This window comes from Plectropomus leopardus, chromosome 6, assembly GCF_026936395.1.
Source record: "Plectropomus leopardus strain MGB_pleo_1.0 chromosome 6, ASM2693639v1, whole genome shotgun sequence".
Taxonomy (NCBI): domain Eukaryota; kingdom Metazoa; phylum Chordata; class Actinopteri; order Perciformes; family Serranidae; genus Plectropomus; species Plectropomus leopardus.
In genome coordinates, this window is record NC_142181.1 from 10,975,613 (window position 1) to 11,002,460 (window position 26,848).

Below are 26,848 nucleotides of genomic sequence, written 5' to 3' on the forward strand. Positions count from 1 at the left end.
CTTCGTTCTGTCTGAATCCCTTCATAAACATCGCTGCTGGCTGAATGTGGGAGCAATTTTTTGTCATCCGCGAAGTAAGGGATGAATATAATCCAGTTTAATTAAAGGGGAAATAGGAACCAATATTTTTCCTAGCAGAAAGAGCTTACTTTTTACCCTCATATTGTGATATGTTTGACAATAAATTATTGGAAACATAACACACAAAAATGTTGATGGATTAGGAAGTAGCCAATTTTTTACAGAAATAGAGGAGCCGACAGTTTTGTGTGTGTGTATTATGTGCATATGTTTGTGTGTACGGCACGGTGCGTCTGAATGCCTGAGCCACAGTGGATAAGAATGCATGCCAGAGTGAGTGAGCGAGCGAGTGTACAAGTGGAGCAGGATCAGGAAGGAGAGCAGAAAAGGAGGCAGAAGAATCAGAGAGAGAGAGAGAGGGTTTTGTGCAGTGGCAGGAGCAAGTCGCGATTCCCTAGGAAAAGGGAGGTGTGTTCTTCCATTTCTCAAGGGGGGATTTAAACTGGCTTTCAGATTGGCTTCAGTTTGACGGAGGATTCCCCCCACTCGTGGAGTACGGCTCTCTGCTCTAATGTAACACGGGACTTTGTTGTGAAGCGATAGAAGCGCACAGGAAGGAGGGAGAGGGGACACTTTCTCTTACTTCCTTTGAACCCAACCTGCTTGACAGATGGCACTGGCAGAATGATCTTTGACTCTCACCCAACGACCAGTCCTCGCTCCACTCACTGAGGTAACGTATGCCAGCTCCTCTCCACAGCTTTAAAAAAAAAAAAAAAAGCTGCATGCCCATACCTTCATCCTGCTGCACTGTTTTCCTTGAATGTGCTTGAATGAATGTGGTGGCTCAATGTGCACGCAAAGATGCCTAAAATTTTAGTTGAGGATGAAAAGACAGGAAGTACTGTGGCTCAATCACCACCTCATCAGCACTGAGTGGAGTTATTTATCATGGCTTAGTTGGTGGAGCAGTTTATCTGCTGTGTTTATCGGTGGTGTTTTTCTCCTTGTGATAGAGGTGTAATATGACTGACCTTCATACGCTTTGTGCCAGGGTAACCTGGAGCTGAAGGGCAGTGCCTTGCTGCCAACACTTTTTTCTCCTGAGTATGCACCCACCTGCACTTTTTTTTCACACCCCCCCTCTCTGTGCCTCAACTGGCTGTAGCAGACTTACAAATCATTGTGTCACAAGTTGCAACAGAAGCAGGTGCTATGTTAGAAATTAAAGACACTGTCCCCGGGTTGGAATTATGTGTGATGTGGAGTGTTGCAGGTTAGGTTTTGTGGTGTGATGCTTGGAGAGTTTGGGATTTGTGTGGTGGTTGTAGAAAAAGGAAAATAGTGCAGAGTTATCTGCCAGATTGGAGGAAACACTGCATTTGTATCTAAAAATTGCATTGTAAAGCCCTTTTTCAAGCTTTGATGTACAAAAAAGTGTGATCTGTGGAAACATCATCTAATGATTGATTATTGTATTATAGTAATAAGATATACATGTCTAGATTACAAAATAATTGAAAAAAAAACTGCTACACACTTAAGAGCAAGTGTTAGAAAAATGACTTGAAACCCTAAAATATTTTGATTTTGTTCTACTTGTGTACTCTAACTCAGGATTTACATCAGATGACTTGTTGGCCATTCGCCAGCCTTTCTTTTAAAACCCATGCTCTCAACACAATGTGTTAGCTTCTCTAAAGCAGCCAACACTGTTGGAAATGCATTGTTTAATTTCCTAAGCAAAATAGATGACAGTCTCTGTGATATCTCGTGAAAACCTGACATTTTTGAATGTAGGGAAGTATGCATCAGAAACAATAGCCAAGTAACAGAGCTTGGTCTCTGGGTAATAACTCACTCACCTTCCCTCTCAATGGCCCTCTGAATCACAGTCTCTCTTGCTCCCACCCACCCAGACACACACACACACACACACACACACACACACACACACACACACACACATAGTCTGTCTCTGTCCTCTAACGACTGCTCTCAGCGTGAGGTTGATGTTCAGGCGAATCCTGACACCAGAACATTGATTGTATCTGATAAGTGAAATACAGTGTGTCAGTCTGCCTTTGATACCTTCCAGTGATCACTCATTTTTTACATACTTGTTTTAAATGCAGAAAAGACCCATTAAACATGGTGATCTCCACCTCCACCAGTGACTCTGGCTTTACTGCCATTAAAACTTTCATTAAATGACACCAATATTACTCTTGCTTAGTCATAAAATTCAAGATTCATATTCACATTACTCAAAGATAAAAAAAAATCAAACCAAGCTTCTTGTATACTACATACTTGTATCAAATTTTGCTGTGCCCTCTGTATCACACGGTTGAATGGACTTCTTTACAGTCAAGAAGAACTCACTATCTCGTTATTCATTTATGAAGATAACAGAGTACCTCAAATCTCTTCTGTTGTTTAAATCTAATTACAGAACATGATCCAAAATCTGTTTATCTTCCGACATCCCTCATGTACGCACTAATACTGGCAGAACAGTTTCAGGTACTATGCACCTTTTAAATGGAATGAAATGCAAACTGCCTTCACACTAACTGACGTTGTCCTTAGAGATCTTTAAGTGTTATATGTATGTTCTTTGTTTGTTTTGTAGTGGTATTGTTTTTGCTTTGCTCTTGATCTCAGGTCTCTCTTGGAAAGGATCTCAGTGAGACTGCATGATTAAATAAAGACTAAATAAAAACAATTAATACTCTAGGCTTTTAAAAGCCCCAATCTACTATTGAAATGTGGCTATGTTGGAGCCTAATCTCCCTATGACTTACAATGGCTACATAGTGAATACTGGGTTAAAGAAATTAAATTTGCAGTTTTTTTACTGTTCTTTTGATGGAAAGATATAAAATATGAAACATTTTCTTCCTGCATTTGAAACTGCATTTTTTTATTGAGTCATGTAGTTTCCCTTCATGGTGGATTATTAAATTCCTATGAACAGATATACTCACAGTGGGGCAGTGAGACTTTAGTTAAAGCCACAGGTTAAATCTCCATCTCAGAGCTATATTTGTTCATCAACTGTAGCCTGTGGAAATGGGATCCATGAATGCAACTTGTTTGTCTCAAGTGATTGAGAATTCAGAAGTAACTAAATAAAATTAGAAACACATCCCATGCAAAAAAACAGCCTGAATACCATATGACAGCATTAAAACAACTATAAAAATTGAACTCATCCTATCGATGGGTGCATTTTTAAATCACAGATAATTTGGTTAGATCAAGGAGACAAATCAGCTGTGCCCGAATTACAGGTGCATCTGTCAACTTAACTTATCCAATTGTCAAGGTCTCATAATGCATGATGCCTTTCTGTATGCCAAACAGCTCTGTGCGTGTTACTTAATCTGTAATAAATTAGTAATCATATTTTTAACAAATTTTATGTAGCATCTTTCTGATTTTGATTGAAATATACCACAAAACAATTAAATGCCCCGTTCCTTTTACTAGCCGGACATTTAGACAAATAAAGGCCTGTCTCAGTTGGAGGCCCAGTCTGGTTGCCATGCAGTTCATTTTTACAGAAGTTCTTTGATGTATAAAACTGGGTTGTTGGCTACCTGCTGAAGTTAACGTTAGTTAGCTGCTTAGATCACGCATACAGTATGTGTATATGTTTAAACTTTTGCCAATATGGACATACTACTCACAATGTTAGCTTAAGAAGATGGTATTATTGGCATAACAAACAAGAAAGACACAAAAAATAGATTTGTAGATGTAGAAGACTTTTAAATAAGCAAGGGAAAAACGTCCTGTGAACTGTATAAGATAATTAAATATTTCAAATTGTTTTAAAGAATTGTTACAATTTTTAAGCTTTTTTTTCTTGTCATTTCTTGCTTTGTATTTTTGTGTTGTACTTTGTTGTTTTGATTTTTTTAAAAATGTTTTGTTTTTGTGTGTGTGTTTGGATTTTTTGGGCAAATTTTCGTTTTTTTTTGTTTTGTTTTGTTTTTTTTTACTTTTCACAGGTTATTTGCTAACCTGTGGGTCATTTCTTTTTTTGTTTTTCATTACCTTCTTCCCATGTTTTTGAATGAAATAGAGCCAGTTTGCCCAGAAAAGGGTTAAATTAATAATTTGATTGTATTTCCATCTTTGCTGACCAAGCTTTGTGTGAAAAGAATTAAAAGCCCGTCTTATATAAATGACTGTCCCAAATATGAGCCTGTTGAGCTCAGTTATTTTGGCAAATAGTAGCTTGGGGTATTAATTGAAGTTATCTGGTATATCTGTCCTCCAAATCTCTTCTCCTTTCTAGACTGACTTTGAACATTTAACAAAAGCTGACAACTAAGGCCAAGAACACAAATAGTGTGGTTCTAACCTTGTTTTTTTTATATACAGATATGCACTGGCTAACAATAGAGTAGTCTGACTGAGCACTGAGACCCTCAGCATGCATGTGTACTAGAAATACTATACTTTGAGCTAATTAAATATTTAGCAGACATGGTAGCCTGGGTGTCCGACCCTATTCAATCATGTCAGATGTCAAACTGCTCTGTATATACCATATAGGAGGAAATAGTTAACTCCGTCTTGGCTGCAAATTATTTTAGATAATTTTAGTGATTTTATGTATCATTTCCTGAGTGCCTCGTGGTTTTTAATTTAAGCTTGTTACCATCTCCATCACTTTGAACAGCATATTCTAATGTACACAGTGGATGAACAAATCTTCTGTCAGTCTTAACAATATGTCGCCTCCCCTTTTGTATAGAAAGTGTCTCTAGGTGCATACTTCGAACTGTGGTATTTTGTCACTGTCAGTTTTCTGTGTTTATTTTTAGTGTTTATTGACCCCACTCAGAATGAAGATTGAGGTTGGATTCTTTCCTGGTGTATTCCCAGGGTCACTCTCCTGCTCTCTAGTGCCCATACTGAAACTCACACCATTAGCTATATATTAAGGATGCTGTGGCTTCTTGTCTTCCAGACACAGTGGAAAAGCGGGTGATTTGTGGTCCCCGGCAGTGCTGTAGTTTTGTCAATTACAGCTTTAGTTGAGGGATCTGTGAGAAAAATGAATGTGCTGCACGAGGTCAGCAGAGCTTTAACCTTGTACTTTACTGTGACACCATTTGCTCTGGATGGATAGTATGCCTCACACAAACTAGAACCCCGCTGAGGCCATTTAAAGATTACCCTTACAGTGAACAGTATGACCAGAAACATCAGGTTTGCATCAGTATTCTGTTTCCAATTAGCATTTTATTCCAACTTTTTAAAATTTAATCCATGTTTTCATGGAGTGACAAACTGACAGGCACTGTTTTTGCATTTTATTTTAGATGGGTTTTTTTTGTAAGTATGATAATCTTGGCCCCTTTTAAAGTAAAATTAGAATATCAATGCTGAATAGGGGAATGAATTGTCCAAAATATGCATTGCTCTCTGTTTCTCCCTGTAAGTCAATGATTTATTCACTCAGTGTAATGTTGAAGTCGTGTCTGCATGTGTTGCACAAAAACCTTTTATAACACTGCTTCGTTGTATTATACAACAGTAACCTTGTATGTCCAGGTTTGATTCTGTAAGGTTCACTAGTGTTCTGCTGTGTTTGATCTCTCAGAGGTTATTTGATGTTGAACGGAGATAGCAACATTATCTATTCTTGACACCAAAATATCCCACTCTTGTCCCACTCTCCTCACCACCTTGCTGTGAGCTACTGCATTATCAATATCTTGACACCATCTGCCATCTAGAACATACATTTTCGCTATTCTGTGTGATTTTTTACCTTCATGAATGTTGTGTTACGTCGGGCCCGAATTTGTGGTTACACACTGTGTTGAAACTGTATCCCTTTGTAATCCCCGTGCTAATAAATACTCTTTATTAGCATTCCCAGGCTAATCACCAGCTTGCTCCCTAATAAAAATCAAACACTTGGAGGGTTAGCATAGTTGGCGTGTTTCACTGGTATTAGCAGGTGTTACAATAAGCCAGATTGACTTCAGTTGTGGGGAGACACGCTGAGATTTATATAGTCCAGTATTTAATTAGTATCGGATCTTTCCACATAATGATTAATAACGTACTGTCTAACTTTAATGCTAATTAAAGACTAAGTGTGTCTGTTTTCTGGTTCATCTAGGAATAGTCGTGTTTGCAAGTTTATTTCATATGATGTGAATGAACGCTAGAAATGCCAGGGGTCACGGTATACCTAAAACCACCAACAGGAGACATCTACTGGCTTTTAGAATGCATTGATTTTCAAGGTACAAGATGTTGTTCATTCGTGCCTTTGGCTTTATTGGACAGGACAAAATTTGAGCATGAATGGGGAAGACAGAGGGGACGATATACTAATAGGCACAAAGTGGAAGCAAATCCACAGCCACTTAAGCAAGAACATTGCCTTTGTACATGAGGTGCCTGCTATATCCTATGAGCCACCAGTGCCCCAGGTCTTGTATCAGACTTAAACACATTTGTACTCAATCTTGTCTTGGTTTCAGACATAGATGACACAAGATTCTTCTAACCAGATTCTACCAAACACGTAAAATTAATATAGCAGAAAAAGACTGCGTTCTCTAAATGGGTAAATATTACCTTTTGGACTGTACAGGTTTAATTGGCCTTTTTTTAAAAATCTTGATTTATCTTATCATTTTTAAACAATAGTATGGGGGGCAGGGGGGAATACATTCATAAATGCATTTTTAGAAAAACACAGTAACATACAATCATATACAGCTTTGGGTAGACTTTACTGATTAACAGGTCTGGTGTTAAGATACATAATATTAGTTTTATTCCTTGTAAGATTCAGTTCTCACTACTAAATGCTTTACTTGACTATTTGATGAATACAACTTTATATTAGTATGGAAGTCATTTTGATATCAAACCACATCACACATCAAGTATATGTATGATGTTAATATTTTATGAATACATCAACAATAAAAAGGCTTGCTGTTGTCTTTATTCTCCGTTTTGATCTGATAGAGATTTTTTGTACCAGTAGCCTTTCACACTGGTGTGTAGTGAAGTTGAATGAGACAGTAGAGTGCAGCCGAAGGATGTGCTGCAGTTCAGATTAGTCTTTCAAGATAGTGAGTGAAGATAGAAAATTCCTGGACCCTAATGAAAGAGAAAATTAAATTTCACATTTCAGATCAGTTGTGTTTGGGGAAAAAAAAACCCTCCTTGCTATATAACTCATTTGCATGAACTAGATAAATGAAGATGACGAGTTCTGTTATCCTTTGCCAGTGGATATTCTACCAAAAACCCATATTCTTGGTATGTATGAGCCAAAATACTTGACAGAAAGCCAATAATAGAGTGAGACTGAAAGGGGAAAATATGTCTTGAATAACTCATAAAGAATGACCTAGACTAATCGTAAAAAGGCTTATGTCAAAGGTCCATGCATAGGAAATTATATTTGCTCTTCCTGTTTACCTCTCCCATTATTACAGTGACTTGATATATGCTGGTATCAGTGTTCCGGTTATTATAAAACACATTAGTTCAATTCTGCTGCTTTGTACTCGGGTTTTTCATCAGTTTGAACAGAAATTAGAACATCCCATGATCATTTAGCTAATGAAGGGAAACCACTGACTTTACCTCTGGGAAATTAACGAGCAAGTAGCAAGCAAAACTAACTTCCCACATGCCACAAAAGAGAGGGAGTGAGAAAAACAAAAACCAGAGGGTTGGCACAGCACCTGCTATAATTAGCAGCTGTCATCACAATTCTTGTGTGAGAGAGGAAAGATTTTTTTTATAATTGTGCTTACTGCAAGGAGCGGTTGTCTCTGTGAGCTGTCCTGGAGCCCATTTAGCAACAGTTAATTGCTAGCATTGCGCACATTCAGATTGCAGATGGTGGCAGATTCATTTTTCATAATGACTGCTCTCTACATCTGTGTGTGTGTTGAATGTTTACCATACGATTTATATGATTAATATTAAACCCTTTACAGATGGGCTTTGGAGTCTTAGCATCTTATGCTGGTTTAACCCACACAATAGGGATCAATATGGCCCATAAACACTTGTCAGTGAAGGCTTAAGGCTGGATTTTGATATCTAAACAGATCTGGAGAATCTCTTCATGACATCTGTTTGTGGTGGCAAATTTAGTGCCAGATAATAAAAATGGTGATTCAGAGTGGAGAGGAGGTTAGGGGATGAGGGAGATTAGGTCCAGAGGTGGGATAGAGAGACTGCAAACATTGGTATATCTAATGATTAACAGTAAGCACAAATTACATGTCCTGTACAGACATTCATGGTCCGCAGGGGAGGAATACTAATTACTTTGTTGATCTCCTGACTTTCCTCTCGCAACCAGAGTCACATTTGTGGTTAAGAATGAAATAACGATTGGATGAATTGATGTGAATTTTGGCACACATATTCATGTCCTCCTCTGAATGAATTGTAATAACTGGGCTCATCATCAAAAATCAAAACCAATGACATTCCCATTCCCATTCCCAAAAATGCCTTTTGCTATTTTTAACCTTTTCAGCTCACAAGAGAGCCACCCCTTATTTTCCTTGTTGGATACTGAGACAGGGCTCCTCAACAACATAGAGGTCGCTATCTAACATCCCTTTTCTCTGTCAGACTTTGGATGCTGTGTGTCACTGACGTGCATCTCACTTGATTGGCTTTGTTCATAAACACATTGGAGATCAGTTAGAAGTGGAATATAAAGAGATGAAGTTGCCATCTAAGCAGCTTTGTTATGAAATCATCTCATATATTGTGACCCTCGAATGCACCATCACTACAGGAGGTGCAGCTGCCTGGATTCCTATCTGTGTGCGCTCATCAGCACTGCTATCAAATCACTCAGGAGTACCACTGACAGCAGGCGTTCCCATTACTGCCAGAGACTTTTTTTTTCTTTGTTCAGTTCGACTGACCTGTCACCTGCTTTCCTCTTCTTTGTAATTGATTTGTTGAAAGAATCTTTCTTTTTCCTCTTTGTCGTGGTGGTTCTTTGATGCCCCTCAAGACTATTACTGTTTTTGTTATTCCTTGCTGCTTCTCCTTTTTGGATTCCAGGGTTATGGGCTTAACATGTTAATCATTTTAAGTGTTGCTGTTGTGGGCTGCAGTGTAATTAGTTTAAATAGCTATGTTGTTGGCCTTCCACTCAAACACTCGTTCCTTGCCTAAGACCCAAACTTGCATTTTTTAATTTGTTTGCCTAGCTTATTGCAGTAAACCGTGTCAGATGAAACCATTAATTCTGATTTGCATTCATCGTAAAGTGGGATCTTTATGTTTCACCACAAACAAACTTTGTTTTGCACCACGACATGTTCAGAAAGGGACAGTTTATGATATTGTTGCAGATCTCTGCTCAGATGGATCACAAAATAATATGAGAAACACAAAAGTAAACAGTAGACAGTAAAGCTATGTGCAGGTGACAGGATGAGTGTGTGAAGCAGAAAAGAAACAAATGCAGCACACAGACAGAATCAGAGGAGACTTATAGGAGCTTTTACAGAGCACATCCCTTCCCACCATTTACCTGCAAGACGGTCCAGATAACAAGCCACTGATGCAGGCCCAAGGCTGTCACACACATCACAGATTTAATGAAATGGACCCCCAGAATTGCATTGTTAGCTACATGGAGCGATGACACTGTTCATTAAAAACATCCCTCTGTGGTACTCTTTGCTGCTGGGCAAACCTAATGAAGGTGTCCAAAACTTCTACATCACATATCTCAGCTACAACAGAAATGCATTATTACATTTGTCTCTGTCATTTCACACTATTTTCAATCGGGTCAGGCCGTGCTATTAAGTCCCTCATTTTATTTTTTCTATATGTGTTCCATTTCTATTCAGAGCTCCATTTGTGTGCACTATTAAACAAGCACGACACATAACAAGGCACTGAGATGATAATTATGCTATGAGTTTTTTTCTAAGTCATTTATTTCACTTATCGTGTCGCTTTGTTTGACGCTTGTTAACTGACAGATGTACATTTGGATCCTAAGTTGAAGCTGTGTTGTGTTTGCAGCGAGTATTTTTGTGCATTTACTTAGCTGTCGTAAACACATGCACTCCTCTCAAACAGCAGACCTGTTGACAATGTTGACGTCATCACATCCATTGTCACGACAACTGCTGTGCTGATTTTCTCACTCGGGCTGTGCCCAATAACTGAAAATCTGACAAGCCTGCAGAAGTGCTCTTGAGACTGTGTTACTGCAAACAATATTGAATCACTTTTAAACTGTTGGAAAACAGACTGCCATCAGTATTTTGCATAGTGATAAGTTTGCATTATAAAATGTATTTTTGGTAATCAATATATTTGCAGTAAAAAGGAAAGACACTATAAGTCTTTAAGATCAGACATTATAATATACTCTTGAGTTTTAGCATCACATCTGATGCCTGTCTGCTTGCAAAAACAGGTGGAATTATCATTAAAATGCAAGTGACACAAAATGTCAAGTACTGTATAAATCAACATGAAGAGACAAAGAAATGGGCAGAAAAGGTCTTGACTCTTCTGTATTATAGCGTGTCATGTATCTTGTAGCCTATGTCCCTTTGTTGTTTAATACTATTTTATACTAGTGACAGACGTTTTGATTGATAAAATTCACTATGCCCTCTGGATAGGTTCCCATATATTAAAACTATGTTTTTTTAAACCATATGTTTTCTCCTTAAAATCAAAGTTAAGTGGCCATTTAATTTTCACTCTGTCTTGAGGGGCATTTATTATACTGACTGATATCTATGGATAAATGAAGTTTGTACATCACGCTGTTCTTATACGTTCTGAAGTAGAAGAAGCCTCCTTTTATGTGGAAACTGCCAGATTAATTGAGTGGATGGATTTTCCAATTTCTTCATCTTTGGGAAGAAATGGAGATGATTTTTTGAATCTGATTCGGGGCGAAGGCTTCTGTTAATAATGTGAAAGAACTGTGACCTATTTTAAAAAATGATTCTTCACACAAGCATGTTTATAAGAGACTGAAACTTAGCCATATGGCACGCCTTCTGATGCAAGAAGCTTTGTGTTTTTGTCATAGTGTTTTGTCTTAAGCAGCAGGAGTGGTTTGAGATGTTTCGAAGGACGTTATTACTACTGATGTAAAAACTTTTCACTGTTGTTATCCTTGCCATTATTCCTACAGACCTGGCTCACCATATATGAGCAACCCTAACTCTAACCTCTTGACAAAAGTAGTTGTCAAGAGGATGAGTGTTAAAACAGATTTTAATAGTGTCACTTTAAAACTGCCAACATTTGCCTGTCAGCATTTTAGCACATGTAAGTGCTGCGTTTATTCTTCGACGCGCAATTTGAACAGTTGTTTGTAGACATTACCTGCACTGCCATCCAGCAATCCAGGCAGCTCTTTTTAAAGCTGTGATTTTTTTTCAACAGTTGATATCAAAACCTAATTTAGTTTCTTTGTTCCAGCTGTTGAACAGCAGTACAGTAGAGTAAACACAGAGCCATGATGGAGGATTTATGTCGACAGAGACAATGCTAAATGGTGCTGTTCCTACGAGGACGTGAAAAATGTCTTTGTGTCATTAATTAATTTATCATCTCAATGGTACACTGACGCCAGATCCCCCCATCTGTCGAGCTGTCATTAATCATCACAGGCTGTGATGCTGACTTTTCTTTCCACAAGGTGACCGTAGGTGTCCTCCTCAGAAAGATCCTATTAGAAATATAAAAGTGTAATGCATAGGAATATAATTTTAAGGGTTTTTTTTGAAAGCTTGTTTCATAAGCATCTGTATAGTGTAAATAACTGATTAAATCAAGATGGTCTTTTTAAATGCAACACATGGATCATCTCATCTCAGCTAGAACAACAAGTCAGTGGCCATGATATCGCTCACTATCCCTAATCAAAGATGCTTTGTGCAGTTTTCTTTTTCTTTTTTTTTTTTGAAGTTATGTTTACATTTCAGGACATTTTTAGGATTTAGGATGTTTCTAGGGTTTTAGGACATTACTAAGATTTTGGGATCTGTCTAGGATTTTTGGACATAGGGACTTAGCTGGGACCTCTTTCGGCAGGTGCAGGGGATCCTCCACTGACCCTTTTTTTTTTTTATAAAGAAGCTCTATTTTGATGCTTTTTTTGCACTCTGGCACCTTATGTATACCAACAGTATAAAAATATTTCCCAGTGTGAATCACTTTATTTTTATTCAGAATTAGAAAATGGCTAGGGGGCCAACTGGCATCCTATCGGGGGCCAGATATGAGTATGAGAAACTTGGTTATTACTGCCGTATTTGTTGGCAAATCCCTGCCACCACTTGTTGATCAGTAGGACATCCCAAAGTTAGCGTTTGGTGGTCAAAAGTCAAGGACGCTGTGATCTTGTGTCCATCTCATTCTGGCGAATGGAATATCTCAAGGGGTACTTGGGGGAATTTCTTCAAATTTGACACAAATGTCCACTTAGATTTAGCAAAGAACTTATTAGAATTTGGTGGTCAAAGGAGAAGGACGCTGTGACCTTGTGTCCATCTCATGCAAATACACTGAATCAAATTTTTCGTTGCAAATATTAAATCATTTTCCATTCTTCTCTTCATTTATTTGCTTTGTCTGTTCGGCTAAGTTGCCACAGCATTTAGACCAGCGGGACTCATGTTCAACATAATTGCAATTATGTACTCAAAAGATTACATTTGGTCTCGGTTGACACTCAGAAGGTAATTGTGACAAATTAATTTTTTATTATGAATGAGTTCTGGCTTGCAGATGATAGACCAAAGAAGTTATGAATAAGATATGAAGTGTTTGAGTGTCTTGAAGAAGGGAATTGTGAATTTCCAGGTGCCTGGCGTGTGGGACTATGACATCTGTGGCCTTATTTTCAAATTTTTTGATATGCTGAATCCTAAGGTGCTCCAGGTGTACTGTGCAGTTATGGAACAGGAATGCAGAGCCTGCAAAGTATCAACTTTCTGTGTGCTTTTGTCTCTTAAATCAGTATCTAATTGTAAGCAGTAGTAAGAGGAGAGTCAGAGAGGTAGTTAAAATTAGCACATTAGGGCTGTATTGTATAACAACAGAGCTGCATATTGATTCAGGGAAAATGAAGCAAAATTGAACATATCCATTACTGTCAAAATGTAAAACCATTTTCCATTAACTGCTATTGAGCAGTTGATGTTGTGGTCCTCAGAGAGGCGCTGAATATATTAGACATTTTCTTCAGCTGGTAAGGTGCTTGTTTTTTTCAGCACTAATTACCTATTCGTTGCTGTTTCCAGATGGCTATACACTCCTGACGGTGTCTGCTTAATCGCAAGTAACTGATTAGTTCTAGCTTGCTTATGAATAACAGCGTCATGACAAACATCAAATCTCAGTCTGAAATAGCACATATACTTTTGCCTTCTTGAGTTTTTCTTATAAAATGCAAAACAACATGCATTTAAAATAAAAGATTATTTCCATGTCTTACAGTGATGTATGTAAGGCCACCCTGAGTGCCATTAGCTCCAAACAAAGTTTACAGCCTGTAATGTAGGAATGTATTCTGATTGCTAACAGAGAACAACCTGATAACATATTTGCTACTTCTGTCGTTGTAATTGGATGGCATTTTTTGCTAAAGAAACAATAACTCTGTCTTTTTCTTAATAGCTCTCTCATATCATGTGCTATTGCAGAAGATCTAATTTAAAGCAAATAACCCTAACCTGGTTAATACTGAACCTTGCTGAAACTACGCCACATAATTAGACGATGCAAAATGTTCTCTGTAGCAACACAATAAAAGGTCCACACTTGAGGGAGAGGGTTATGTGATGATTTGGATAATTGCATACTTCTATATTAGAAGTGAAGCACAAAAAAATGCTTGATTATACCCACTGGACTGGAAATTTTCCTTTACTTTTAATACCTCCTACTTGAAGAAGTTCATGCTGAGTAGTTGATCACACTTGATAGGAGGCTTTAATTAAAGGGAATAACAGAAAGGTAATCATAGATTATTTGAAGGTCAGAGTTCATTCTTGACTTAATAAACAGCAGTTAAGAAGATAGTGTCACCTTAAGGTGCATTTACCAGATGTGAGATGTTGAGCTTTTAATTCTATCCCATGATCTTCATCAGTTTTTTGCATTGTCTTGCAACATAGATATTCAGATTGTCATTTTATTGACTCTCTTGTCATAACTTTTTTTCAGGCTAATGGCAGCTCAAAATATGAGATTGAATGGTTCAAATCAAAATAAAATCCAGCAAAAGTCAAATTCAAATCATCAAAGGTTCAGCTTGTAGGACATCATAGCTGTATATCCTATTAACAACTGCTGAGAGAGATCATGAGACACAATCAAAATCTAAATTGACATTTCACAGAAATAGTTTTCTCAATCATAGATATCTTGTTCAGCCTACTATACATCACACAAATACATCAATATCATACTGTAATCGGCTACAGCAGTCTCTATATTATATCCCCTCAAATATGTGTAATTGACAAGCAATCTGCAACTGCAAAAAGTCTGATTCTGTGAATTAACTGCCTTATATTATATTTGAGATACACTGTATATACAAACTATAAAGATAGTGAATAGTAAAAGGAATACCTCCCCAAACTACCATTTGCATATTAATTCAGTCACCCCTGACTTTACACTGAATTTGTGAAGAAAACTTGGTTAGCAATGAATTGAAGTTATACCTCTCAGCATATTAAAACATCTGATTACTCCTAAACTTTTGCAGTATAGTCTAAGCTTGGGGATCATTGTTCGAGGCAGTAGTAGACCAGGAGCTCCTGTGTTCAGCGAGATAAAATTACTTGAGATCACTCTTTACTTTTATTTAAAACTTATTTTTTGTTAATAGATTCTGGCTGAAGTGTTTTTTTAAGCCAAGGCGGCTGTGCTAAATGACCATCCTTAAGATGTCCCTTTTGTTTTGTCAGCCATTTGCAGTTATTGTAATGAGCAGACGGTGACAGTGTTATGCCAAAACAGTTTTACTGTTAGGGAGAGCACTGATGTGTAGATATACTTAGAAAAACATGGGGCCCATTATCTGTGCTGAAGTAGCGCCTCTGGGAACCATATTGTATGGACACTGACTCAGCCTCCAGTCCCCAACAATTAGGGAAAGTCTTCTCTGATAACAGAAATAGCCTCAGCGTCTGTGTGCCAGCTGACTTTAATTACCCAGTGATTCTTTATAGTCCCCCGTCTCAGACACTGTCAGGTTTCTTGTCAGTTAGTGCTCTCTCTGTGAGTTGTGAGTGTGAAGATTTGAAGATGTCTAACTCTTCAAATCTATGGTTGAACTGCTCACTTTTCTCTGGTCAGTTTGCTCCTCTACTGGCCTTTAGAGAAAGCGTAAAAGATCTTACGTTTATCCATATAAATATCTTTAATGCTTCTATAATCCAAAACAGTGGTCAAGAACACATTTTTATTCCAACATCTGCTTGTTCTTTTTTTGCAAGTGGAAAATACACCCAGCCACAGTGGCATATTGTGCAGATTCACGCGTCTCTGGGAGTGTGATTTTCACTACTTTGACTTCATCGCAGTTTATTAGAATATTTTGAGTGTTGTGCAGATAACAGAAAGTCCCTGTCTGCTCACTGTTTGTCACTCTGTTACAAAAAGAAACGCTTAACATATTCACCCACTGAAAAGGACTGAGGGATTGTTGCCAAAGCTTTTGAAAAGAAACAGAAGAGCTGAAAAAAGCCAACCATTGAGTTCTTTGGCAGTCAGCTTCATCTAACAATAAGCAAATGTGTTCCCTGAAGTGCTTCATGCTACTGCTGTAACCCAAAATACCAACTGTAGATTTAAAGCTCCTGTATGCTAACTTCTCCTGTAGTATAGACCTGGCACTGTGCTGCGGTGGTTTGTTGTGAAGTTTTCTCTAGGAGTTAGACTCACTGTCAAACTAGCATGATGACACAATGCTTTGTCAGTGAGTAAAAAAAATAAATAAAAATGGTATAATTCACTTTGTTACACAGTGACTCACAGCTGATTCATCTAAAAAAGTGGCAGGCTATAAAGTCCAAATGTCATTTTGTCATAATCTCTGGGATTTATGATTCACATTGCACTGCATAAGGGAGTAAAACTGACTGAAATGTAGCTCATTTCTTCAGCTGCGTTCTCATCGCTCGTGTCACCAGAACAGGATTGGATGAATTACAGTTTGTTCTTGCTTTGTTTGAATGCTCAATTGACTATGTTTGGGAGCCTCATTAGTGAAACAATTTGCATATTCTTGCTGTATGTACTTTAGCAGCATGGAAACATGGAGTTGATGAGATGTTCAGTCTACCAACATATTTAAAATATGATGCCGACAGAAATGGTTCCCTGGTGAGCCCAAGAATAAACTATTATGAGAAACAACCATCATACCAAAACGTTAACTTCTTTCTTTTAAAAACGTTATTAGTTATGCACTTAATGCCTTAAAGCTTTTATCCTAACTATTATCCACATTAGTACTAAAAAGCAATTTAACAATCCTTTGATTCTGGTATTTTTTATTTTTCGGTAATGTCAGGTTAACATTATTTGTGTTATATTTATATAATGAAACCAACTGGGGCTATTTTGACCAAATAACCAAAGTATTCCCGCAGTCACCAGTTGGCTACGACCTTTTTAATGTTGTGTGTTTTCCATGCAAAAGTAGATAGGGACCTTGGTCTCAGAACAACCTCCTTTCAAAATTTAAGTTGATTAACCCTCTATGGTACGCACTATGATCCCAGTTGGTAAAAAAATGTTTGGGGTGTTTTTTTGTCTTAAAATAGACCAAGTAAACATAATTAAGAGACATTTTCAAAAAATATTATTTTTTTAGTAGTTTTTAGGGTTCGTTGCCATATGGCAACACCGTACCATAATGGAAAGTAATGAAAACATGAGTTTTGTTTAAAATTGTATGTAACATTTATTTTAAAACTCATGTTATAGTATAAACAATCCCCAGTAGCCTGAACAGGGTTAGGGTCAAGATGTTACCCATTTTACACTCTCTTACTGGTAATACCTGTCACTTCACTTTCATCCTCACTGTCCTCCCTCTCCTCACTGTCTCCATTGCCCTCACTGTCTCTGTCCTCACTGTCCCCACTGTCCTCATTCTCTGGCTCATAATCTTCATCGGTCTCACTGTCTTCATCACTCTCACTCTGTGTTTCCAGCAGCTCATTTTCCTCGTCACTGAATTCTTTGTCATCTTCACTATCATCTAGTGGGAGGGCTAGTTCAGCCTTTTTCCGCGATGTACCATAAAAAAAATTTGCATTCATTCTGTAAATGGAAGAAAGATGTGTCAAATATCATCATATGCAATGTGGAAAGGACTCACAAAGTGCATTATTATAGTTTAGAGACTATAGAAGATCAGTGTACACCAATGCAATTGCAAAGTAGGCCTATATACAAAATGTTATCAACATGCCAGGCTAGCAATCCATAATGGTACGGTGTTGCCATATGGCAACGTACACATTTTTAACATTTTCTATTATTTATTGATCGACTACAGTGCAAGAAACTACATGATAATGAACTTAACTAACCTATTGTTGAGTGTATATTTTTTTTCCCATTGAAAAACTTCAAAAAAACACTTTTTTTGTTGAATTTTTAGGCGTCAAATGGTGAGGCTCCTCCCGTCCATGATGTCTGCAGAAAAGGGTTTCAAAATGGCCTATAGAAAGTAATGTGACAAATTTAAACACTGCAATTGGTTTACTTAGAACCCCACCTCTTTTTTAATGCATTGCATCATAACTTTGAATGTATTATCTGTGTGTAGAAGGCTTAAAATGGGGTTGTTGCCATGTGGCAACGCTGTACCATAGAGGGTTAAATGTAATTCAAATACAGATTTTTTCAGTTTTATACATATTGTAGAATGATGGTGTTTATGAACACCACGCACTACGTGCAATCATAGAACAGGATTTGGCTTATGCTATGCTCAGGGTAAATAAGCATGTGACGGGAGCAAACATTAGTTACAGTACTATTCTGTCTGTGTCTGGAAAGAAAGGCATCACCTCTCAACTTAAAAATGACTGACAGAGTGCCCCTGAACCCCCCTTATAGTGTCAGATACTTTAAATTATGACCATTGGCAAATATAAGTAAATAGTTCCATTTTTAAAAACTGTATAGGTAGATTTTGACTGGAGTCCCCCAGGACCCAATACACTGGTACTTTAAAAAAGTACTAATTATAACAGACATTTTAATAATAATGATAATATTAATAATATTAGATCATTAGGAGCAAATTGATTGACAAACTCATTAAAAATTGAAATGATAGAATAGAGCAAATATGAAGTGATATATGAAAAATATCTCTGGGGTCTAAAGGTGCCCCAGTCAGTAAGCTGAAGCTCAGTGAAACCTTTATAACCAAATGTGTGTAAGTTAAATGTGAACAAATATGGTTTCTCCACAGGAGGACCAGTGGTTGCCGAGTCATTCTTATGTTGAATTATTTATAGTCACACACATACATGCTAGCTAAAACCTGTCACTTTAACATTAAATTTAAGTGTTCAGTGTCTCAAACATTTGGCATCACATAACTGTTAGTTTATTAATATTTCTGCACTTATTCCAATATGCAAAACATTCTCTCCTACTCTTATGCTCTGCCAAAACATGCAAAGTAATCCTTTTATTACCTCATCACTTACCAGTGCTAAAGATCTTGAAAGCAAGACTACTACAAATACAGCATGAAGACAAATATTAGTGCCAGTTCTCTGGACACATCTGACATTTCAATTTCGGTCTGAACTATATTAATAATTCATGTCTGGCCCCAATGCAGCCAAGTGGCCAGGTTACATCCAGTATGCGTTCTTGTGTGATAAATCAGTGGCACTCTGGCGAAAGTGTTGTCAGAATTATTCTCTTAAGTCTACTGTGACGCATTACTGGAATACCAACTGTAAATTAACTTGTCATAATATAACACACGCAATTAAAATACAGCCATCTACAATACATCACTTTTTTAATAGCTTGAGTGAGACTTGATTGTAGTCCAACCCTTCCTCTTCTTTCTGTCTCTGGCTTGATGTCTGCACCTATTTGGGAGATTTTTGTTCGCAATCTCAATTTTAATTGCTACTGAGTATTATTACAGCAAGCTCGAGAGCTGCTCATATGTTACCATGACAACCTCACAACCCAATGTAGCCGTTATTGCAGGTTTAAGAACCAAATTATTAATTGGAATAAACTCTTTTTGGACCATATGCTTAATAATATACTATCTAAATTTAATGTTTTGTACATGGTCATATGAATGAACCTCATTAAATACTAAATACCAGTTATCAGGGCCCCGGCTGAGATTTTATCAACTGGACTCTTCTCTGCCACCATCACAGCTCATACATACACATATGCATATATGTCTATATGTTTGTCACTTTACATGAAATCTATAGCTATTGCCAAGAAAAAACTTTGTCTTTTATATGTGTGGAGTGCATGCCAGTAGATGATCAGCATGTTACACTAGAACTTAAGAAGTAAACAAAGATAGATCCTTGATTGTAAAGGAAATGTTTGCAGGGTCAGGGACACTGTCTGGACACTAGTAACATCTAATGGTAACCAGTTGGAACTGCAACATCAGCCATCAAGTCTCTGCCATGAGAAAAGTGCAGTATGATTTCTAATATGACACCAGTTGAATCAACACCTCTGTGAAACAGTTTACTTACAAATGTGATGGAAATAAGAATTAAACATAAAGTTTTAAATAGCTAAAAACTTTTTTTCTGGATTTAAATAGATCCATTTTACATGTTTACATAGTTCTGGTGCCCTTTCAGTCTTTTCAAGGAGTATATTGCTGTTAATTTTGATGAATGTTTGTGATAACATGATGAAAAAAAAAGTAAAGTAGAAAACCACTTCATAAAATTAAATAAATAAAAAGTTTAATATTTGAGATTTCACTTTCCCTCTCATTACAAATAAGGCTGTGTTTGAGTCATGCAGTTATTTTTTAACTTTCATATTCATAGACTGCCACATTAGGCTTTTTAGGTTCAGCAAATAAAAAAAAAACTTTGCAATTATATTCTGGGTGAAAAAGCATGATCCTGTGAACCAGGGACAGAAATAGGTGATTGTAATTTTCTCGCACAGACATCATATTAGTGATAATTGTGTACTTTTAGTCATCATGTGTTTGCATGTGTACAAATTTTACATTTGTGCTTGGGGTGAGCAAAGCCTGCTTTCACACTTTGGAGGATGAAATCAACCTTATTCATTTGGTAAAAATCAACACTTTTATTGTTATATGTTGTTTAAAAATAAAAAATAAAATAATAATTGAAATAAAAACTATCACTATCTTTTATTGCAATTATACTAATTTCAACTCATTTGCAAACAATAAGAATCTTTAAGCAACCCGTTAGACATACTAGTGAAGACATTTGTTAATCTTAAGTTAAATATAGCAAAGACTATCCATTGTCCTATTGTCACCATGGAAACCAAGCATACTGTCTCAGCCCCACGCCTGTACTGTATATTTATTATCTAATATCAGCCGCACAAAATGTATGTGAAAGAGTCTTTCTGTGAATCCGTGTGGGGACGCTGGGAAGTGGATAATAGCAACAACAGATTCCTCTCGTTCCATTCTTCTGGAGCTGCCAGATAGGCAACTGAAGATGAATGTGATGTTAAAGCATGCTGCAGTTACTTTACCAAGATTGGTGCAAAGCCTGCAGATTCTCAGAAATCTGCCACTGTCTATTTTTTTTGTCATTTTCTTTCCTCATCCCTGTTTTTTCTCTGCTTTCCTCCCTTTCATTCTGTCTGTGCAGCAATCACAGACTCATAAGAGCATTACATTGTACAGTGGAGCAGGCAGTGCAGTACAGTTGTATGCAGCAGTTTAGGGAGCTACAGTACATGTTGCTTGCCAGGTGATCAGTCATTACATGTCTTGGCTTACACAAACTGATCTTACAAAGATCAATACTTGTCAAAAGACATACTGACAGAGGACAAAATAACAAACATCCAAGAACATATTAAAATTTAATTTGGTAGTTTTTAACTCAGTTTTGGAAGCCAAAGTATTGTTGGCTCTGTTTGAAATCACTCCCTCATTCAGTCATGCAATCATTTACTGTTTACTTTTTCATAGACACACAGTAGTCTGTTCTAAAGAGAGCGTTAAATTGAGATTTCACATTCTTGTAAACCATTTTGCGTCATCACTGCTGAGTGCAGAGTCACACAAGAGTAAATCTGTCTTTAGAATTACATGCTATTATTGTATACTACTTTTTTTCATTCCAGTATAAGAGCTTTTTTGGGCGCTAGATGTTGGAAACATTTCACTTTCAGAATTCAGACATGCAAAAATAGCACAGGGCAAATAGAGTGCTCTATATATTAATTATGGAATTATTTTAGTCACAGCCATTGTCTCGTCTTGTAAAGTGTTAGTCTTATTTTGACCCTGCAGCCACTCTGTGCTATTATGTGATTTTGTGAGTATGCAAGCTGCCCAGTTGGCAGAAATATGGTGTCTATGAATGGCAGAGTAGTTCCAGAGTGCGCCGTGAATTCTTCTCACTGACTCCTAAGAACACTGACTCACTGTAACCGAACCCTCTCGCAGATTAATTGGATTCTTATCAAACAGTTTCTATTTCAGGCCGATTACCCAACTCAGAGAAACAAAAAGTGTTACTTTGTATCACACAAGAACACACTAGAACTGGCACAGAGACACTGAATTTGTTTGGGTGATTTAGGAGAAGACAATTGGCTTTATATCCAAATGTAAAAACACACTTAAATTCATTGTTTCCCTAAATCGGTAAATTCAAGCTATTTGTACACCTTAAAGATGTTACAAGAGACCTTTTTTTGGATGTAGTCTACCAGCGGGTGTTTGTTATGCTTTCCTGCCTCCAAACAAAAATTAGAGTTGGTTTCATTCAAAAATATCTTTTTTTACACATAATGCAAAGTTCTGTACATGACTATTAAGCAAGCTGCCCCTTGTGTCATAGAGTCTGGGGACTTATGCTCCAAAGTTGTTTGCATGGAAGGATCTTTGAAGTTACAGAGAGAGAAGTGTGATTCAGGAAAAAAAATGCTATTAACCCATTTGTGCAGTCAATCAGAAGCCATGTTGTTGATAAGATGTGGGAGTTCAAATTATTGCCAAAGGGAAAGAAAACACTAGATTGACTGCATAATTTATTTCAATGCAAACTAGCATGTTAATGGGAATCTCAGACCTACTGTGGTTTGAATAAATCCCTGTTTACAGTTCTACAGTGCTGTGTACAGTGGGGTGCAGTGTTACTTTATACAGACTCTACAGCATACACTACTGTAGTACTTTACTGTATGAATGTGTTTTGTTTAGTTTGTTTGTATTTGTCATTCAAAAATCTGTATTTTTTTATTTCGGTTTTACTTATTTGAACTCATTTGCAAACAAGAAGAATTAGAATAGAAGAATTTTATACCAGCTAGCAAACTTTTTAATCTGAAGTTAAATAAAGCAGACAAAAGCTAATCTCTACATTGTTACCTTGGAAACAAAGCATATTGTCACAACCCCGTGCCTGTTCTGTATATTTATTACCTCATATCTAGCATACAAAATGTATGTGAAAGAGTCTTTTCATGAATCAGTACGGGGGCGGGGTAATAACAACTACGGATTCCTCTTTCTCCATTCTTCTGGAGCTGCCAGATAGGCGGCTGAAGATGAATGTGATGTTAAAGCATGCTGCAATTGCTTTACGAAGACTGGTGCAAAGCCTGCAGATTCTCCAAAATCTGCCACTGGTGATCTCTCTCATTTTCCTTCCCCATCACCGCTTTTCGTTTTCCCTCCTTTTCTTTCCTTTTATTCCTTCTCTGCAGCACTCACAGACTACTAAGAGTATTAAATTGTACAGTGCAGCACACTGTGCAGTGTAGCTATATGCAGGAATTTAGGGAAGTACAGTTTCTTGCTCGTCTACCTAATCTCTCAGCTTTGTTGCCAGGCTGTCAATCCGAGAAAACTAGAATCTCATAATGGTTTCAGGTGATGGGTCAGTAAAAGAGTAAACCTGACAGCACTAAAAATACCTTAGAAATCAGGTTATGAACTTGAGGCCGGCAGGTTTTATTTGGAGACATTTCTAAGTTTCTCCAGTTTGCTCTTTGGGTGGCAGCACAGACTTAAGGTTCACAGGACCAAGTGGCCAAGGACAAAACTTCATGCTGTCAACCCCAAACTCTGTATATAGCAAATATATGTCAAACAGTCAGAGACGTCATAGAAAATGGCATCACCAGCATCATTCATTCTAAATCAATGTGTGTAACCAGATTTGTAAATGCAGAAAATAATGTCTAAATGTGTGAATGTGTACACAGATCTGCAAATTTGTATTAAGGATCAGTGTGTGTAATATTAAATTAATATTAAATTTGTAAATGTGTAAAAACAAAAAACAAACCAAAAAAACCCCAAACAATTCTATTAATAATGGCCTCACAACGTTTCATTTTCTAAATTACACCATTCATGTTTCTCCTGGTCACAACTCAAAGGTTTCACTCAACCTGGTGATGGGTTGTTACATGTCAGTGCATGTACTAACTGATCCTAAATACACCTATATACATCCTAAGGAAACAAAATAACAAAATATAATAAATATAAAATAAATATAGACTTTAGAGACACCATTTTTTAAAGTCATATTACGTGATAGTGCTGTTGGTGATGTTTGAAATCACTCCCTCATCCAAAGCAGTTTGTTCTAAAGTTAACAGTAAAAGGAGATTTCACTCACTTGTGAACCATCATCATTTTGCATCATCATTGACGAGTTTAGAGTTACACAAGGGTTAATGTCTCTATAAAGCCTAACAGATCACTGTGAGGGATTAGATGGATGTAGTGTACCTGCCATGCACACTAATTCTTTTTTTAAATTATTATTCTGGTACAGGAGCTTTTGTGGGCACTAAATAATGGATATATTTCACTTTAAGAGTTTAGACATGCAAATAAAAAGGCTCATAGAGTGCGCTATATATTAAATAATAAGTTATTTCAGTCACAGCTGATATTGCTAGTATCGTTAAGTGCCTTAGTGTCTTATTTTGGCCCTGTAGCCACTCTGAGCTTGATAGCTAATGGATAACTAATATGTTATTTTACGAGTATGCAAGCTGCCCAGTTGGCAGCAATATGGTGTTTATGAATTGCAGAGTAGTATTAGAGTGTGAGCACATCAGCAACCTGCAGTGAATTCCTCAGAGCACTGACTCACTGTAACTGAACCCTGTCACAGATTAATTGAAGTCTTATCATAACATTTGCTATTTCAGTACTCAATTAACAGAAACAGACAGTGTGCTGTAGTCCTCCAACAGGTGTTAGTGGTTATGTTCACATTAAATATATTTAATTTTATAGATGGAAACTTACAGTACAAGAAGTGTTTGAGCAGACTTTCATCTTGCTGAAGATAATTAAGCATTTTGAAGTCCAATATTTGATCACTTTGGTGTTAATATCAAGAAAATCTCATTACTCCAAAGGTTGAAAATCCATAAACTGTCCCAGACAAGCAATTTGTCTTATTTTTAGTATCTGTGTGATTATGGGTCGCGCTTGGCGGGTCTCTAAACATAAAAAAGAGTTTGCTTTTTTTTAAAAAAAAAAAATGTTTTGCATAAGTTATAAAACGCCATGTGCATCACATTAAGCAAGTCTTCCCTTGTGTCATAGAGTCTAGAGAGAAAGTGTTTGCTCCAAACTGTTTGCTGCATGAACAGATCTTTGAAGTTAAAGAGGAGGAAGAAGATTTAAATAAATATTTTAATAAAACATGGTCCAAAAAGAATAGTATTAATCCATTTGTGTAGCCTTGGGAAAGCAGAGTAATAGAGGGCAATTAGAGGCCATATTTTTGATGAGATAGACTTTAAATTAAGGCTAGAGGGGAGGAAAAACATTAGATGGACTGCATAATTCATCTGCATGGAAAAATAGCACATAAATGGAAACCCCTGGCCATTTGTGCATTGGTTAAAATCCCTGTTCAGCAAATACACCTGTAAACACAAAAGGTATCTCGAAAGATAAACGTCAGATTTGAGCTGTAGAGGCTTCAGTCAGTCTTCCCAGAGGCTTTGTTTCTCTCGTAAGAAGTCTTTTTGTGACAGTGACTGGTGTTGATGTAATCAGATAATAATTGCAGATCTGTCTCCGTCTCATCTGTTGGACTGTCTGCCTTTTTCTCTCTCTTTCTTTTTTTCTTTCACTTGGTTATCAATAGAGACATTGTTCAAGACATTCATAGAATCCCAGAACTGAGTTGTTTCTGCTGGACAACGGGCTTTTGCATGCTCCCTGCACAAGGCCCGAGAAAAAGTCACACTCCGAGAGGGAGGGGTGGAAATACACAAACACACACAGTCTAATCACGCATCGACAGACTGCCCACATTGTTTGTCTGTAACCTTTAACCCTTTGTTCCCAGAGAGGCGGAAAAGGTTAGGCCTTATGATATGCGACATAACAAGTCACTGCAGACAGTAATCTTCCCTTTTTGTGCCATCTTTGAAATTGGTGGGCCACTGGTGAAGCTGTGCAGAGGAGGACCAAATGAAATTTGGATCTACTTATGGTTTGAAATACCTCTCGTAGAACCCCTCACACAGAACGGGAATGGGACATATGGACATGCACAGGTAGAGGAAACATTCACTCTGGAAACAGCAGGTTATAGAAATCCATTAAATATGCTGTTGCTGTCTCTTGATGCCCCCCTGCATAACGACGTTGTTAATTCTTTACATTACAATGGCAGCAGAGACAAAACATTGTCATGGTTTACATCACAACACTGATTCAAGACATATTGTTAGAAAGTCTGGTGGTTTTCATCTGAGTGAGTACGCACCCTGCTTATGCCTCTCTCTCTGCAGCCACCATATACAGACACTTAAGCTACTTGTAGTGTTATGCTGTAAAGGTGTTTCTCTTTGTTTTCCATCTATTGCAGTGATGATAATTGTCCTTCTTGGAGCAACACTTGCCATGCCTTTCAAAAATATTAATTTCTCCTGGAAGTTGTCATGTCTGCTTGTTTTACAACTTAACCTGTTCAGAGTTACTTCAAGTGGTCCTTTGTCTTTGAGGTGGAGGTCTTGCCACAATACTGACTTATCTAAAGTTGTACCGTCCACATATTTATTTTATTTTATTTATGTAGCTTCTACTAGTTGACTTGAACTGTGATGATTTATGCATGTCCTGTTAAAGTAACGAATACTAATGCAAACATGCATTTTGTTTCTCATATTTATAAATTATTCAGGCAATTGTTTTTTTACTATGACAGGGTCATTTTTGATTGTTAAATGCCAGAGGGCCACATTAAATTTTCTTTGATTCATTGTTGGGAAAACAGTAAAACAAACTTACATGCTTTTTTAAGGCACTGTAAATCCAACATATCTTATAAGGCAAGTCCAACCCGCTAAAGTAGTAATACTGTACATTGGCAAAAATATTATGAAAAAAACGTCTTATCACTGCACATCAGAGGGCTCCAAATGTTTTCATATGAGTAGACTGCACATATTTGCTTTTGTCCAACCTGAAAGGGAAAAAAAAAGATGAAAGGTTTTTAAGCATGCCTTTCAGTGCTTTCAGTTTTGCAAGGAGTTTGAAGGACCC

The 26,848-nt window shown here is 37.2% G+C and overlaps 1 protein-coding gene across 8 annotated transcripts in view; it reads left to right on the plus strand.

Annotated features, from left to right (window-relative positions):
* Positions 1-383: 383 nt before the first annotated feature.
* gramd1bb (GRAM domain containing 1Bb) overlaps positions 384-26,848 on the plus strand; it is a 126,877-nt gene continuing 100,412 nt past the window's right edge. For 5 of the 8 annotated variants that reach the window (XM_088078691.1, XM_088078694.1, XM_088078692.1 and 2 more), the window contains exon 1: positions 384-754. The gene's annotated coding sequence lies outside the window, so the exon portion shown is untranslated. The remainder of the gene's footprint in view (positions 755-26,848) is intronic. The other 3 variants (XM_088078693.1, XM_088078698.1, XM_088078699.1) reach the window with 1 other exon arrangement.